The 13,708-nt window shown below is 33.9% G+C and overlaps 1 protein-coding gene across 1 annotated transcript in view; it reads right to left on the bottom strand.

The window, feature by feature from the left end:
- Positions 1 to 13,708, bottom strand: part of LOC145671021 (uncharacterized) — a 436,546-nt gene that overhangs the window by 173,781 nt on the left and 249,057 nt on the right. The window lies entirely within an intron of this gene.

The raw sequence follows: 13,708 nt of genomic DNA, 5'->3' as shown, positions 1-13,708 counted from the left end.
ACAGAACAACAGCCATGATTATAGTTTTGTATATTTTAAGCTTCAAATTCCTCGACAGAATTCCCGACGACAAGAGTTTCTGAACCGAATAGTAACACGAATTCCCTGCTTTTAGTCGACATTTAATTTCTTCGTGAATATGATTTTCGTCTCTTAATATTGATTCTAGTACCGTGCAGTATATGATAATTTCATAACCTGATAATTATTTTAAAATATCCAAGATTTTTAGTAGCGAATGAGGGATACTTCTACTACATGAGGACAAAAGCTTTCATTATTTACGGACAATTTATTTCAATATAATTTAAGTGAGAGCTCTCCCATGATTAGAGTTCACACCTTCCACTCAGAATATTTGGGTTTGTTCTCGGTGAAACTTTGGTTCGGGCACACGTAAATCAATGCAGTTTATTTATGAGTTTATTTACAGCGCTCTAAACAGAGCTTTAAGATTATTTTACACTGAAAAATTTACCAATGAAATGGGAGTCATGAGAGTTAATGAGCCAAAAATGCTAAACAATCTTATGTAATAGCTGCTGAAAAAAAAGTACTAAATTAGAACACCTAATATCAACGTATGTATTAATCGTATTGAATTTTTGTTCCCTCTTCCTTCAAAAATACATTTGCTTCATTGAGATATTTCTACAATAATGGCGCGTGTTCTGAAATGACTTGAGTCTTGAGCTTGAAATCTCCTTTGATTGAATTCTGTGTACGCCACTGAATTTTATCAAAATTGAATTTGAAGCAACGTTTTCTCACATCAGCAATAAAAATGTACAAAATTGTGTTTCGGAGCTTAATTTCAATATCAAATGAATGACAATGCACTGTGGGAAACCAAATAACACAAAAGTGTACCTGTGTCCTGGCAAGTACAAAGGAAGGTGATGATGTTATTTTCGTCTTTTTCATTTGTGCGTACAAAGTATACTTGTTTGTGTCCTCATGGGTGGAAAAGTATTTGACAATAGCGAACATTTTTTTAAAAAACTCGTTTACAATGTGGCTTCCGTGTAAAGTGGTGATCAGGCCACACAAAATAATATAACGCTCTTTAGTAAGAGTTTTACACGTTTTCGTATGCCAACTAGAAAAGCCTTTGACATGGTGTAAACAAAGTAATACAAATGTTACGCCTATTTGGAATAAACAAATATTTATCGTTACCCTTACATTAGAAATCTACTTTCAATGGGTTTTATATCCTTTGATTCTTGTGTTTTGCAGCCTACATCACAAGGCACTACTTTAAATTTACTCTTTACTCTTTGCTATGTGATACAAGTAATTGTTTTGTATAGGATATGTGTATATTACAAAGATACTTTTTCAATGACTGTTGACGATCTACGAATCTAAAATAGTGTTTATACATGCCCAGAGAGATACAAAAGAAAATACTTTATATAATTCAAAGGAGTTTAAAACTGAAAATTCAAGCGGAGCAATTAAACATTCTTTAAAAGAGTTTCTCTGTATTAGCTATGAAAACCATTCTACAATGCTCACGGATATCCATCAATATGCTAAAATTGTAACATTCTGGAAATACAAGGAGTCTTATGAAAGCTCCTTGTCACATTATTTAACTTACATGTGCAAATGGTTGTGTTCTTTAGGAGGTGTCTCGCTCCTTTGGATGTTGGAAGAAGTTTTTTGACGATTATTCCTCCGTAATTCAAGCTATAATTTTTTTTTATTATCCATGTCACCAATAGTGATAACTAGTAGTGTCGACGAGATAAGAAATGACGCTTTCTCATCATGTCTCGTATAAATTTAGTGAAAATCACGTCTCGTCTCGATTCTCGAAAAGATTGTCTCGTCTCGTATTTGAAAATGTATGTACAAATTTATTCTCCGATTTATTTTTTAAAATTTCATTTAAAAGTTATCAGAATTTTACAGTATCCCAAGAGGTACATGAAAGATGTAATACAACAACATTTAATCTACTGTATAATCTACTGTATAATCACTGGCGTATCTTTGAACGTAGATAAATGCTGCTTATTATGTCCATACAATCACTATATCAATTTATAGGCTTTATACCTCATTAATTTATTATACTATGAATCATGTAACAAAAGAACAGCATTTGAGATCTAAGGTTTGGGTGGACCCATCAGAATAATGAAATTGACGAGACGAAAATGTCCAGGTTTTTCGTCTCGCCCCAAATTTAAAAAACGCTTCCAAGACGAGACGAGACATTTTTCATGTCGTAAGGAACTGTAATCTTTGGTGGTCATGAAACATTTGTCAAGATCTGTGAGACGGTTCAAAAAGGACTGTATTACATTTATCAGTTAAGTCAGAATTCTACACATTTCTTTCAAAAAAGCAATAGTAATTAAACAAGGGGAAAAGATGCAAAAGACGGACTGATAAATGTAGCAACATATTTATCATGCATTTCTCCATAGTAATATTCCATAGATTATGTTCTTTCCTGCTGACACAATACTATATTCCTCACTGATTATTCTAACAAATAATGAATCTATTGAGAACATTAAAAATGATTGTGCCTATTGAAACTGAATTCGGTTTTTCAATATTGGAAATAGTTAAAAAAAAAAAAAAAAAAAAAAAAAAAAAAAAACAGGTAAAGACTCTGGTTGAGACATTGTTTTTAGAAGGAATTATATTCTGAGGGGCGTGATAGAGAGGTGGAACAAGTAATACCGAGAAGGGCAGACCCGTATCCAGGGGGGCCTAGGGGGCCGGGCCTCCTACATTTTTGCTGACCCCCTAAAATTTTCACAGTAGGCTTGCAAATGAACTATAATATGGTTAGACAGGGTCCCCTAAGCTCCGCCGGACCCCCCCCCCGCTCCACACAGTTTTGGGCTGGCTACCGACCTCGGGAAGGGTGAGACGAAACTTATGATTGGTAGGCAGTGTTAAATAGATTAATTGTTATATCCAGTCGAAGAGGTTACAAGAACTGTAATACAAGAAAGTTCTTAAAATAGCGAGTAATGTATTAGTAGAATATCTACAATACTGTTTGTAAATATTGCAACACCTAAAAAAACGAAAGAGACTAATTGGTTACAAATAATCTGTTGTTAGGGTGGTTGCTAAGGCAGTTTCAATAGCGCTGTATGTATCATCTGTGAGCCTTGTGAAAGATGAAAATTATGGGGAAGAAAGGCGACATTTTTCACGAATAGCAGTGAATATATTTACTCTATGAGTATAGGAAGTCTATATTATCATGATATGAAACAAAATTACTCTACATTTTAATCGCCAATAACTTGCTGGACACAAGTGAGTGAGAATCCCAAGCACGTCAATGAGTGCCTCTTAGTATTAATTTTAGATTGAGTTTAATTAAAATTATTGAAAATTGTTATACTATATACTTTTGACATTTTTTTCTAGCCTCAGTGAAAATGTTTATTATGGAAGAGAAACTTGATTTAAAAAAAAAAATAGTGATCGGATATTCGGAGCAAAGGAGTACAGTGCTAAAATAACGAATGAATTTTAGAACATACAATTACGAATATTGATCTTAGAAACTTATCATCACTTCATGGAAATAATTTCCTACTTTATTCTACATTCATTTCTTAGCGGGTGTTCATTCCCTGCTTGGTACTGGTAAAGTTGAAATGCGTCACCAGAAATAATTATTTAAAAGGTATACCTCTAACTATCCTATATAATATCCTAACTGAATTATTTTGTTTTCGTCTGCCACAAACGGCGTACCGATTTGTAACATGCCAGAATATACATGTATTAAAACTCATAAGGAAAACACGTACCAACTTCCCCCCCGTGGTTACTTCATGTTAACACTACATCTATGTTGATTAAGGGCAGCTTGATGCTCGATCGCATGTAAACATTCATCTGGAGGGAGCAGGCTGATTAGTGAAGGTGGGTACGTGTGGAAAGAAAGACAGATACGAAAAGCTTACACTAGCCTGGGCTAGTAATCACTATATAAGTGGATTTGCATTTCGATTTTTTAGTAACGATGACACATATTTAACGCTGTTTCTATGTTCAACCTCTACATAGATAATTTTCTTGCACAGAACTGTTTTCGTAGATTAAACATAAATATAAAAAAATATCCCTATTTTTCATGCGTACTTAGCGTAGATAAATAGGATGGAGCAATTATAGTTTATGTCAAACGAGATGAGAAATTAACAAGTCCGGTTTAAACTTTACTATATTGCTTGTACTATAGACCCTACTTTCACCAACATTCATGTGGGGTAAGGTACGGTTAGGTTAGCTTGTGTTTACTTACATATATGTGTAACGCCGATTTGCCAATTTTAAAATAATCCATTGCCTACTAATCTCAATTGTATCAAGTTTCAAATTTTTACACGTATTACATATATGCAACTACAAGGGTAAAATTGTTATCGAACTTACGCTGGTGAGGATCGGAAAGAGCGGAGGTAGGCGAGAATCATACTCCATGCTGGGGCAGGCATTGTTCGAAGATTATAGTATGCCTTTAAATGTGTTCTTCAATTATGTTTAGTTAGAAACGATTTTACAGTGTTCTGAGTATTAATATATATTAGCCTAAAAATATCACAAAACAAACAAAGAGAGAGAGAGCAAGAAAGCTTTTGCTAAAAATATTTGTATTTTAATTTCTTTCTGGCAGAATATTATGCAAGGAGAGAAAGTGCCCTTCAAAATGATTGAGATATGTCTCTTCGTTCAATAAATAATTAATCATTATATTGCTTGTTGTACAGTACGGCTTTGTTATTGTATTTCTTTAATATATTATATAGAACAATATTTCTAATTTCATTCTTGAAAAAAAAAAAAAAACATTGCATGTATCTCTTAAACTGTTATGGTTAGGTCTATATCTGGAAACGAAACAAGTAATTTTCAGAGGCGAGTACATTGTAAACTTCATATAACCCGCTCAAAGCCTGTTTGTTTGTAACCAGGTAGCTGAACAGGAAGCGGAAATGACGTTTTCTTCACCAGCGTATTATGGCGTTACGACTTGAGTGTCTTCAACCTTTGATACAGAATATTGGATAGATTACGTATTTTCTACATAGCTTACATAGTCTACGTTGTTTACATTGTCTCCCATTCTTTACATGTAAATGTACGCATATAATCTGGGTTTCGTAACGTCTGACAGATTGAAGCAGAACTTGTCCGTAAGCATGATCACCTGCTACTAGCAATGCCGGCAGCGATGATCATGCACCCATTGTCTAGCCTGAAGTGTTTGTAATTCTAGGTCAGTGAAACAGTACGTGAAGGCATGAGTAACTCCAGTGCAGCAGATGTCATTGACTAGTCGACGAAAACTAGTTCATACACTCGTTACCTTGCTTCAATGCCGAGCTAATGTTGTTGACGACGTTGTGCAATTCCGTTACATTCTAGGCGGCAAGATATTAATCAGTCTTTGGTTTAGTCACGTTGCATGTAGGGCCCTATTCTTATATTGCTTCCTCACATGCATCACTGTTGTCCCACTATTTCGTGTATGAATACCAATTTTGTTATACGAGAAGCAGGCTGTCCGTAGGCCAATCAAGTAGTCCCCAAGTAGACATTGATTTGCCTCTTTCACGTCAACGAAGCGTAACTCTTGCCTATTCTTATTCGCTTCTCTACGTTCCATTACCTGACCATTACGTAAACTGTCCTTTTACAGTACTATTCTTGGGTATGCGGTGGGTCATTGGTAGAGTTCTTACCACTACTGCGTGCAATCCCTGGTTTGATCACTTGATTTAATCCTTTAGCCATTCTCTTCTGTCGCCTAAATGGCATTAAACTGAAAGATTTCAAAGTGCTACTCCGTATTGCAAACACTGTGTTGCACTGCTGGGTTCTCGCATCCGCAATTCCACTAAAATTCTAAAGTTCATATGTCACATAATTCTGTCTTTCATTCTCGACCTTATAATATTTAACAAATACCAGCATATTATGATGATTATGGCCGAGTCTTAAAACTGTGGAAAGTTTAAACACTGATATTCTAAAAGCCTTAGTCCCTTTACCGACTAGTAGTGTAACTTGGTTCGTCTTATAAATTAATGAGGTTGAAACTTCTTTGACGTAAATTCCCTGGCTGTCAGGAGGAAGGAAGTACCAGGCTATAAACATTTATAAAGAGGTAGCTATCAGCCGTTCCTTTCTTTCTCTTTCCTTACATTTTACACGCTTCTCCTAATTATGCTTAACTTTGCAGCAAGTTTAAGTGTTACGTAACAAAGTACGAAGTAGGGTGCTGCAAAAAAGTTCACTGTCCTCTCATTAGTATTATTAGTTCCTTATCCTGTTAATCCTCTCAGTTTTATACAGGAACAAAATACACAACACACTCGAGCCAAAATAGTGTTTAAACTAGAGATGCAAAAAAGCCGGCTCTTTTGAATCGGTGGTTTTTTTTTACATAAAAAGTCGACTTTTTTGGGAAAAAAACGAGAATTTTGGAAATTTTGGCTTTTTTCATTTTCATGATTTTTCTATTTAAATAGCTTTCTTATAGTATATTCTATAGTTAGATAAGAATTCCATGACCTAAATGCCATATTTCGCTCTGAAATTCACCATCAAGATGGATGGAGCACATGTTTTACGAATTAAAGCTAACATGAAGAATGTAGTATTTGAGGGCAATTTTATTTTAACTTTTGAGTTATCGACATCTTTTTTCTTCTCTAGATCATTTTAGTTTGTCATCCGTGTTTCATTTCTAAGAGCTTTTAGTACTCTAGCTTCTAGCGCAAAAGTTAAACTTGCCCGTTTTTCTATTTATCCGTCAAAGCGTACGTTTTTCAATATATCCGTCAAATCATACTTCCACATTTCTGTTATACTGTAACTGTGAAGTGATTTAGCAATAATTTTCCGGATACAACCTTGAATACCAATTTATACAAATAATCGGTAGCGGATTTAGAAAAGTACTTTAGGAGGGGTTTTTCTGACTGTATCGTTTCCTAAAAAGTCTTAATTTTATTTGGGAGGTGCTTCAAGTTTATGAGTACAGGCAGTGGCGGCGGTTGGAGGTTAAAAGTGGGGGGTCAAGACATGATCTGAATATTTGCATATAAATGTTAATTTTCCTGCTTGTTTCTAATATTTTGTTTGACAAAAGGTTGTATAGCTAACAGGATACTATATTTTTTAGTTAAAATACCGTATATAGTATTTCATATTTTATTAAGTAAATTGACAAGAGCAACGCCAGTAGGTAGTAGCCCTTTGTACTCTTAAAAACAAAAGTGTAAGAAGAGATTTGATTCCTTGCTCATGAACATCTTAAAATTCTGTCTGGAAAACTGTGTGATCAGATTATTGAATAACAATTTGCAAAACAAATAAATAGAAAGAATAATATTAATCATAGTAATAAATAATGATGGTTGTTTTGCAAAAGTCATATTCAAACAGGGATTAATGAACAACTTAATTTTTAATTCCTCACATGCTATTAAATGTATGTTATTATTCTTAGAAAATGAGACAATAAATACTACAAGCATATGTTACGACATTTAAAGAAATATTTCCTTTGCAACTTCCCGAAACATGTTTGTTGCAATTAGGTACAGTTTTCACTTTCAGGGAGCACATCAAAACACAACAATACTTAGAATCACTCCATACTCCAGTTATACAAAATAACACTATAACCTAGAATCATGTTGAATTCACTAAATTTAATTGTATATACACTTGTAGACCCCTAACACATAACTTCACTCATACATTGCACTACAAAACAATGGAAAAGATAGAAGTTGTTTCTTATTACGTTTTTTCCCCTTACTTTAGAAAGAAGAAAAGACATTTTAGGAACTGTCAATTTTTGTGCAATTAAAAAATAACCTGTGAAAGACTTTTTTTTTTTTTTTTACTTTAGCAAAATGCTCTCTGGTTAGTTTCAAAGCGGCTGACTAATATATCGAGCCCTTGTAAGAAGTGAAAGTATGCTGAAATTGTTGTGCTCCAATAGGTTAATTTTGGGGTTATAATCTGTGGCAATTAAAATGCAATTCCTATAGTTTTCTTTACTCCACGCGAAGACAACCAACACATACTCACGGAACGGCAAATATATGGCACCATTTCTTTCTATGAACCAGTAAATACATACAAAAACTTTACTTTTCTAAATAAAACTATATACATTAATGGGTTACTTCAAAAAAGTGCGGGGGCAAGTGCCCCCCTTTGCCTCCCCTAATCGCCGCCCATGAGTATAGGCATAACTAATATTTTGTTTCGTTTATATGTTTAGCAATAATCTTCCGGATACAACCTTAAAAATCATTTTATACTGAGAATCAGTGGCGGATTTAGAAAAGTATTTTGGGAAGGGTTTTTCTTACTAAAGTTTAGTTCTTCTAAACATTCGTAATTTTTATTTGACAGGATCTTAAAGTTTATGAGTAAACGCATAACTAATAGTTATTTCGTTTGTTGCAGACATTCCGTAACTTTGGGGAACGGGCTTCAGTCCGAAAGACCGCCCCCCTAACCTTCGCAAAAACGTCACAGCTGGCAATTAGAAATAATAACGATTTAAGAACAATAAGAAAGGAAGTCGGCCAACTCACAGTACACACACTATTTCTACATTCACAGATGGAATGAAGAAAAGCTTTGTCAGAATGGTCGAATGCTGGTTGAATCCCGGACTTCCCGATAGAAGCGCAAAAGCTAATCACTCAGTCATGTTTGTTGTGCAGTTGTATTTAGCTTAACTTAAATATATTCCGTAGTCCTTTTTTTGGGAGGGGGGGGGGGAAGTTCCGTAGTGATATGTTGAATTCCTCTTGTTAAAAATTCAGAAAACTTGAGGATTGGGTAAACCGTGATGGTGGTTATATAAAACTTAACTGTAGAATTTCAAGAATATACAGAACCAAAAGCTCTAGATGTGCAGCCTTTAATTGTACCATATAAATCTAAGTATTTCTCTTATCTTTTATTTTATTTGGTTCAAAAAGAGGGTATGGAATATTTTGAAGTAAGAATACTACATACTATTTTGCTAGTTATTTGTGTATTTTTTAAAAAGAAGTGTTTTCTTTTAGGGTTGGCTGGTTTACACCAACTTAAAAAAAAAAACTGGTTTAACCCCCCCAAATAAAAAGAATGAAAAATGCGAATCGTGTGAACTTCATGGTGACGTTTCCAGATATCAAACCACCTGCAATAGTTTTATTTCCCTTTCACCTTTTAATCAAGGTGTCCCATGTTCAATTCTCGGTCGAACCACAACCCTTCTTTCATGCGTACACGAAGTAGCGGTTCGGATGTCAGTTTAAGTGAAAGACTTCTCCTTGATAACCTCGGTATTTCGTACGGATGTTAAGCCTAAATATACGAAACGAAACCAAATTGTACATTTCTGCATGCCTAAACGCCTGTTGTTTTATAAAGAAGCCAATATTGCTTAAATATATTGATAGAAATTGACAAAATTTATCGATTGCCTACGTAGCTTCCAACATTAGCTTGGATTGGACTTTCAATGATATCTACGTACTAAATTTGTAATTTAATACCTCAGTTTTAGCGTACTGATTATGATACATTGACCTTTAAATTTTACATGCAAAGCAATAACAGGATTTTCCCGTTATTGTCTTACATTCCAAGTAATGACGGGATTTTCCCGATGGCTAGGGCGGGAGATTTTCAATTTAAGAAATTTACTAACCGGACTTCTTTAAGCTTATGGGAGTTCTTCCGGCATAATACCGATGTTGCATAATAACACCAAGGCGAAACAAACTTATTTCTGTGAATATGTAATATAAATACATAAAGCAAAAAATCTAAATCAAAAAAGCCTGGTTTAAACATCCCCGAAAAACGGGTTTTTGGCATTTTCAAAAACAACCATGGTTCTTGCCAACTCTGCTTACTTTTGTATATAAGAGGTTAAAAAATTCTTATTATATACATTGGTTAATCCTGTGGAATTCATAATGTAAATATGTTGAAGAAAAATTGTTTGAAATATCTTTTCGAAATTCATAGTTTATTTTCGAGGTTTTATATTATTATCAGCATCAACCACTAATTAAATGACTTTTTGTGTTATAGAGAAGCAAAACAAAGTCTGCTTTATCAATTTAAAGCAGAATTTTGAAAAAAGCCCAAAATTTCCCAAGCAAAAAAGCGAAGCAGAAAAAACCGAGTTCTTTTTTCAAAAAAGCCTTTTTTTTTTCGAGCCCTTGCATCTCTAGTTTAAACATATTTCTCGTGAATTATCTGGTATACTGCATTAATTCAAAAACGTACTACACATCTCTAAAAGAAGTAGGCCACATCTCTAAAATTTAAAGGGGGGGGGGAATAATATAAGGTACGGGCTACTGCACTAAATTTTCTTGATCCGATTTCTTTAATTAAACTAAGTTTTGTTATATTTATTATTACAACAGTCATTATGAAATATGAACAAAATTATAATAGATTTTTCCGAAAATCTTCCAATAAAACTCATCCCCAAGCCTAGGCTATGTCTTGAGAGCTTTTTGTAGGACATAACATATAGCACAAGGCTGTTATTGAAATATTTATATATTTATTTTTTTAAGAACATTTTGTAAATAGCAGAAATGGTTTATGCCACATTAGAGTGATTTTAACGAAATACTTATTTGTGGAATATAAACAAAATAAAATATATACTTTATTTGTTCGTGGTACAAAATACCACAGTCTTATTTAAACATGATTTTAGTTGTCTAAAGTCTCGATTGTGGAATAACCAGTAATCTGTACAGTAATGCAGAAACATTCAGAGGAATTTCCAGTATACTTATTCTGTAATACATAACATGGAAGTAAGATCCAAATATGACACTCTTCTAGGCTTCATTTCCTACTAGGATCTTGCTTACTCAACCTAGGCATTAACTCGGACCTGAATTTCCCAGGACAAGTATGGGATCTGTCAAAAACCCAAGGGATGTCATGCGGATACGGCATACTATGTGTATCCCCATACAGCCACTACAGGCTTACTTGTATTCTATCCTTTTCAATGACAATTAACAAATCACAAGAATAAATGTTAAGTGTGTAGAGCAGTGGTTTCAGTCGATTTTACCCGAGGAAAGGTATTTCAACATACAGAGGATGAAAGTAAGGGTGTGAAAATACAGGTTAATCTTGTTGGTCACCAACGGAAGTTTGCTCGGGGTGAAATTCATCCCTGAAAATCATCACTAGTGTAGAGTACGTAAACCATCTTTATTTTTAGACCGTTGATTTATATATAGAGTGCTACTTTTTTGTTTAAGATGAGAGATTTTGAACTTTTAGAAAGCAAGGGACATTTAAGTAAGTATTTGAAGATAAACCAAATAGTTAAATCACAATGAATAACGAGTGAATGAGTTTAGTTTGGATTTTTTTGTATATAAAACCAAACTACAGAGTCCGCTAGAACAATGTATACACTGTTCAAGAAAAAATCTATATTTCTTAATTATATTTAATTATTGTTCAAACATGTGTTACAAACATTAAAGTAAGCATACGTTTACATTAGATGTTCAAAATTTTAGAACAATTGCCAATCCCAGTATCCTGATACAGGCTTACAAAGAGTGTATACATTTTTCTGACGGACTCTGTATTTACCAACTAATTTTAAGAGTAAGCTTAAATATAACATTTGATAAGAAATTAAATTATGGGTAGCAGTGGCGGATCTAGCCCGGGGCCGGGGGTCCTCTGCCCCGCCAGTTTTTGAGCAACAACAATAATTTAAGTTATTATTTATATGTTTTTGAAAGTTTATAATAAACTTATGGTATATATATATATATATCATAGCCTTAGGTCTGGCTACCCCCCAGATTTTACATTCTGGATCCGCCACTGATGGGTAATTTAAAATAAGTAAATATTTGACAAAGGAAAATGTTTATTTATTTGTTACGTAGGAAGTTATATGGTTCATTTTAGAGTTGTATTTAACAGATGGATTAATATTTTGCATACTAAGCATTATACTAACCCACATTTCTCAAATGGACTGCGAATAGTCTACCAGTGAGGATGATAACCATAATTACATAGAAATACTCAAGGAATAGATTTTCAATAGTCCATATCTTGGAATCAACAGGATGGATCATCTTCCTCAATAAACTTTATTCATGACTTTTGATCTTATATTCTGACCAAAATTGATGATGATCCATCAAGTAGTTCTCAGATTTTGTGTCCGCCGGACGGACACAGTCTGAGTAAATATATAAAGGAAATTTATGTAAAATAAACTCATTCAAAATAATGTAAACAATACCTAAAATTAGTGATCGTTTTTATTTTCCCGCATGAATCAAGGAGCTAAAGAACAGACATGGCTCTAGTACATAATATCCTTAAGAGTCACTGGACGAACAGATATATGATTAAAAAAAGCCTAAATAAATTTATTTTGCCAAGCAAAGCGAGCGGACACTAGTCTTATAGTAATTTAAACTGTGACTGGTTTCACATACATATTTTATACTTTTTTTTACAGTACTGTATGTGAATAAAAAAGAGAGACAGAGAAAGAGATAAAAAATTAAAACAAGATATAACGTATATATTAATCTTCAAAAACACAATGGTTGTCGTGTAACCAATTATTCACAGAATTTCAAATCAAAACCATTTATTATTGTTTTACAGCTGCAATTAAAACCTATGCGTTGGTCATAAATTTCTGACAGTCAGTTGAACTCATCGGAAGGGAAACGAACTAAAAAGTCAGTCATTCATTTTTCATGGAAATTTGTTCTTTTTTTTTTATTGTTGAAAGGGGAGAATGATGAAATTCATAACCAAATACAATCAAAATTTCCAGAGGAAAAGCGAAGTAACTCCTCATGTTATTGACTAAATGTATGTTCTTTGACGCACACATAAAAGAGCGCACCCATGGCAGTCCAAGGGCGCCCATTAAGGGGTGAAAGGTGGGGCGCTTGCCCTCCTAGAAAAAATTGTCCTGGAGAATATCGGAAACCCAATAGAAGTTTTACATTAGTTACAGCAAAATTTCAAACTATATTTGAAACGTCGTTTATACTTGCCCCCCACCTTGGAAACTACAACATGGGCGCCCTTGGTCCGGTCTCTTCCCAAAACTTCCTAACTCAGCATGTATTGTAGACATTCTTAATAAAATAATACTTGTTTAACATTGAAATGATTGATGTGTCGTGAAAATTTGATCTTACACTTCATGTGTACTATTATTTAAACAATCTAGTCCTATATTTTTTTTTTCTGAAAATAAAGCTGGAAGTATTTTACAATTACATATCGTCTTTTCGGGTGCAGAACAATAACTGTTCAATACTACATAGACGTAATGACTTGTAATACTGGACCACTCTAAATTTGGACCCCTCCCAATAAAAAATTATAAGGAACTTGGACGGCGGGTATAACATGTGGTAATATACTTTATTACTCATATTTATGCGTAAAATGAAATGAAAGGAAATCTTTAAGTTTTACGTCCCACGGTTATGCCGGTTAGGCTAAAGATGACGGTGATGATGAGAAGTGAATGAAATAGTGGAATGAAAAAGTGGGAGGAAACGGGAGAACCCCGAGAAACCCCACGCACAAGGTTGTTTGTCCACTATAAAGCTCACTTGAAGCGAGGTAGGTATTTATACTTAAAACAACA

The sequence above is a fragment of the Thermobia domestica genome, chromosome 15 (assembly GCF_964235325.1).
Source record: "Thermobia domestica chromosome 15, izTheDome1.hap1.1, whole genome shotgun sequence".
NCBI classification, from domain to species: domain Eukaryota; kingdom Metazoa; phylum Arthropoda; class Insecta; order Zygentoma; family Lepismatidae; genus Thermobia; species Thermobia domestica.
Note: the sequence above shows the minus strand (reverse complement) of the source record. Positions and strands in the feature narration are given on the sequence as shown.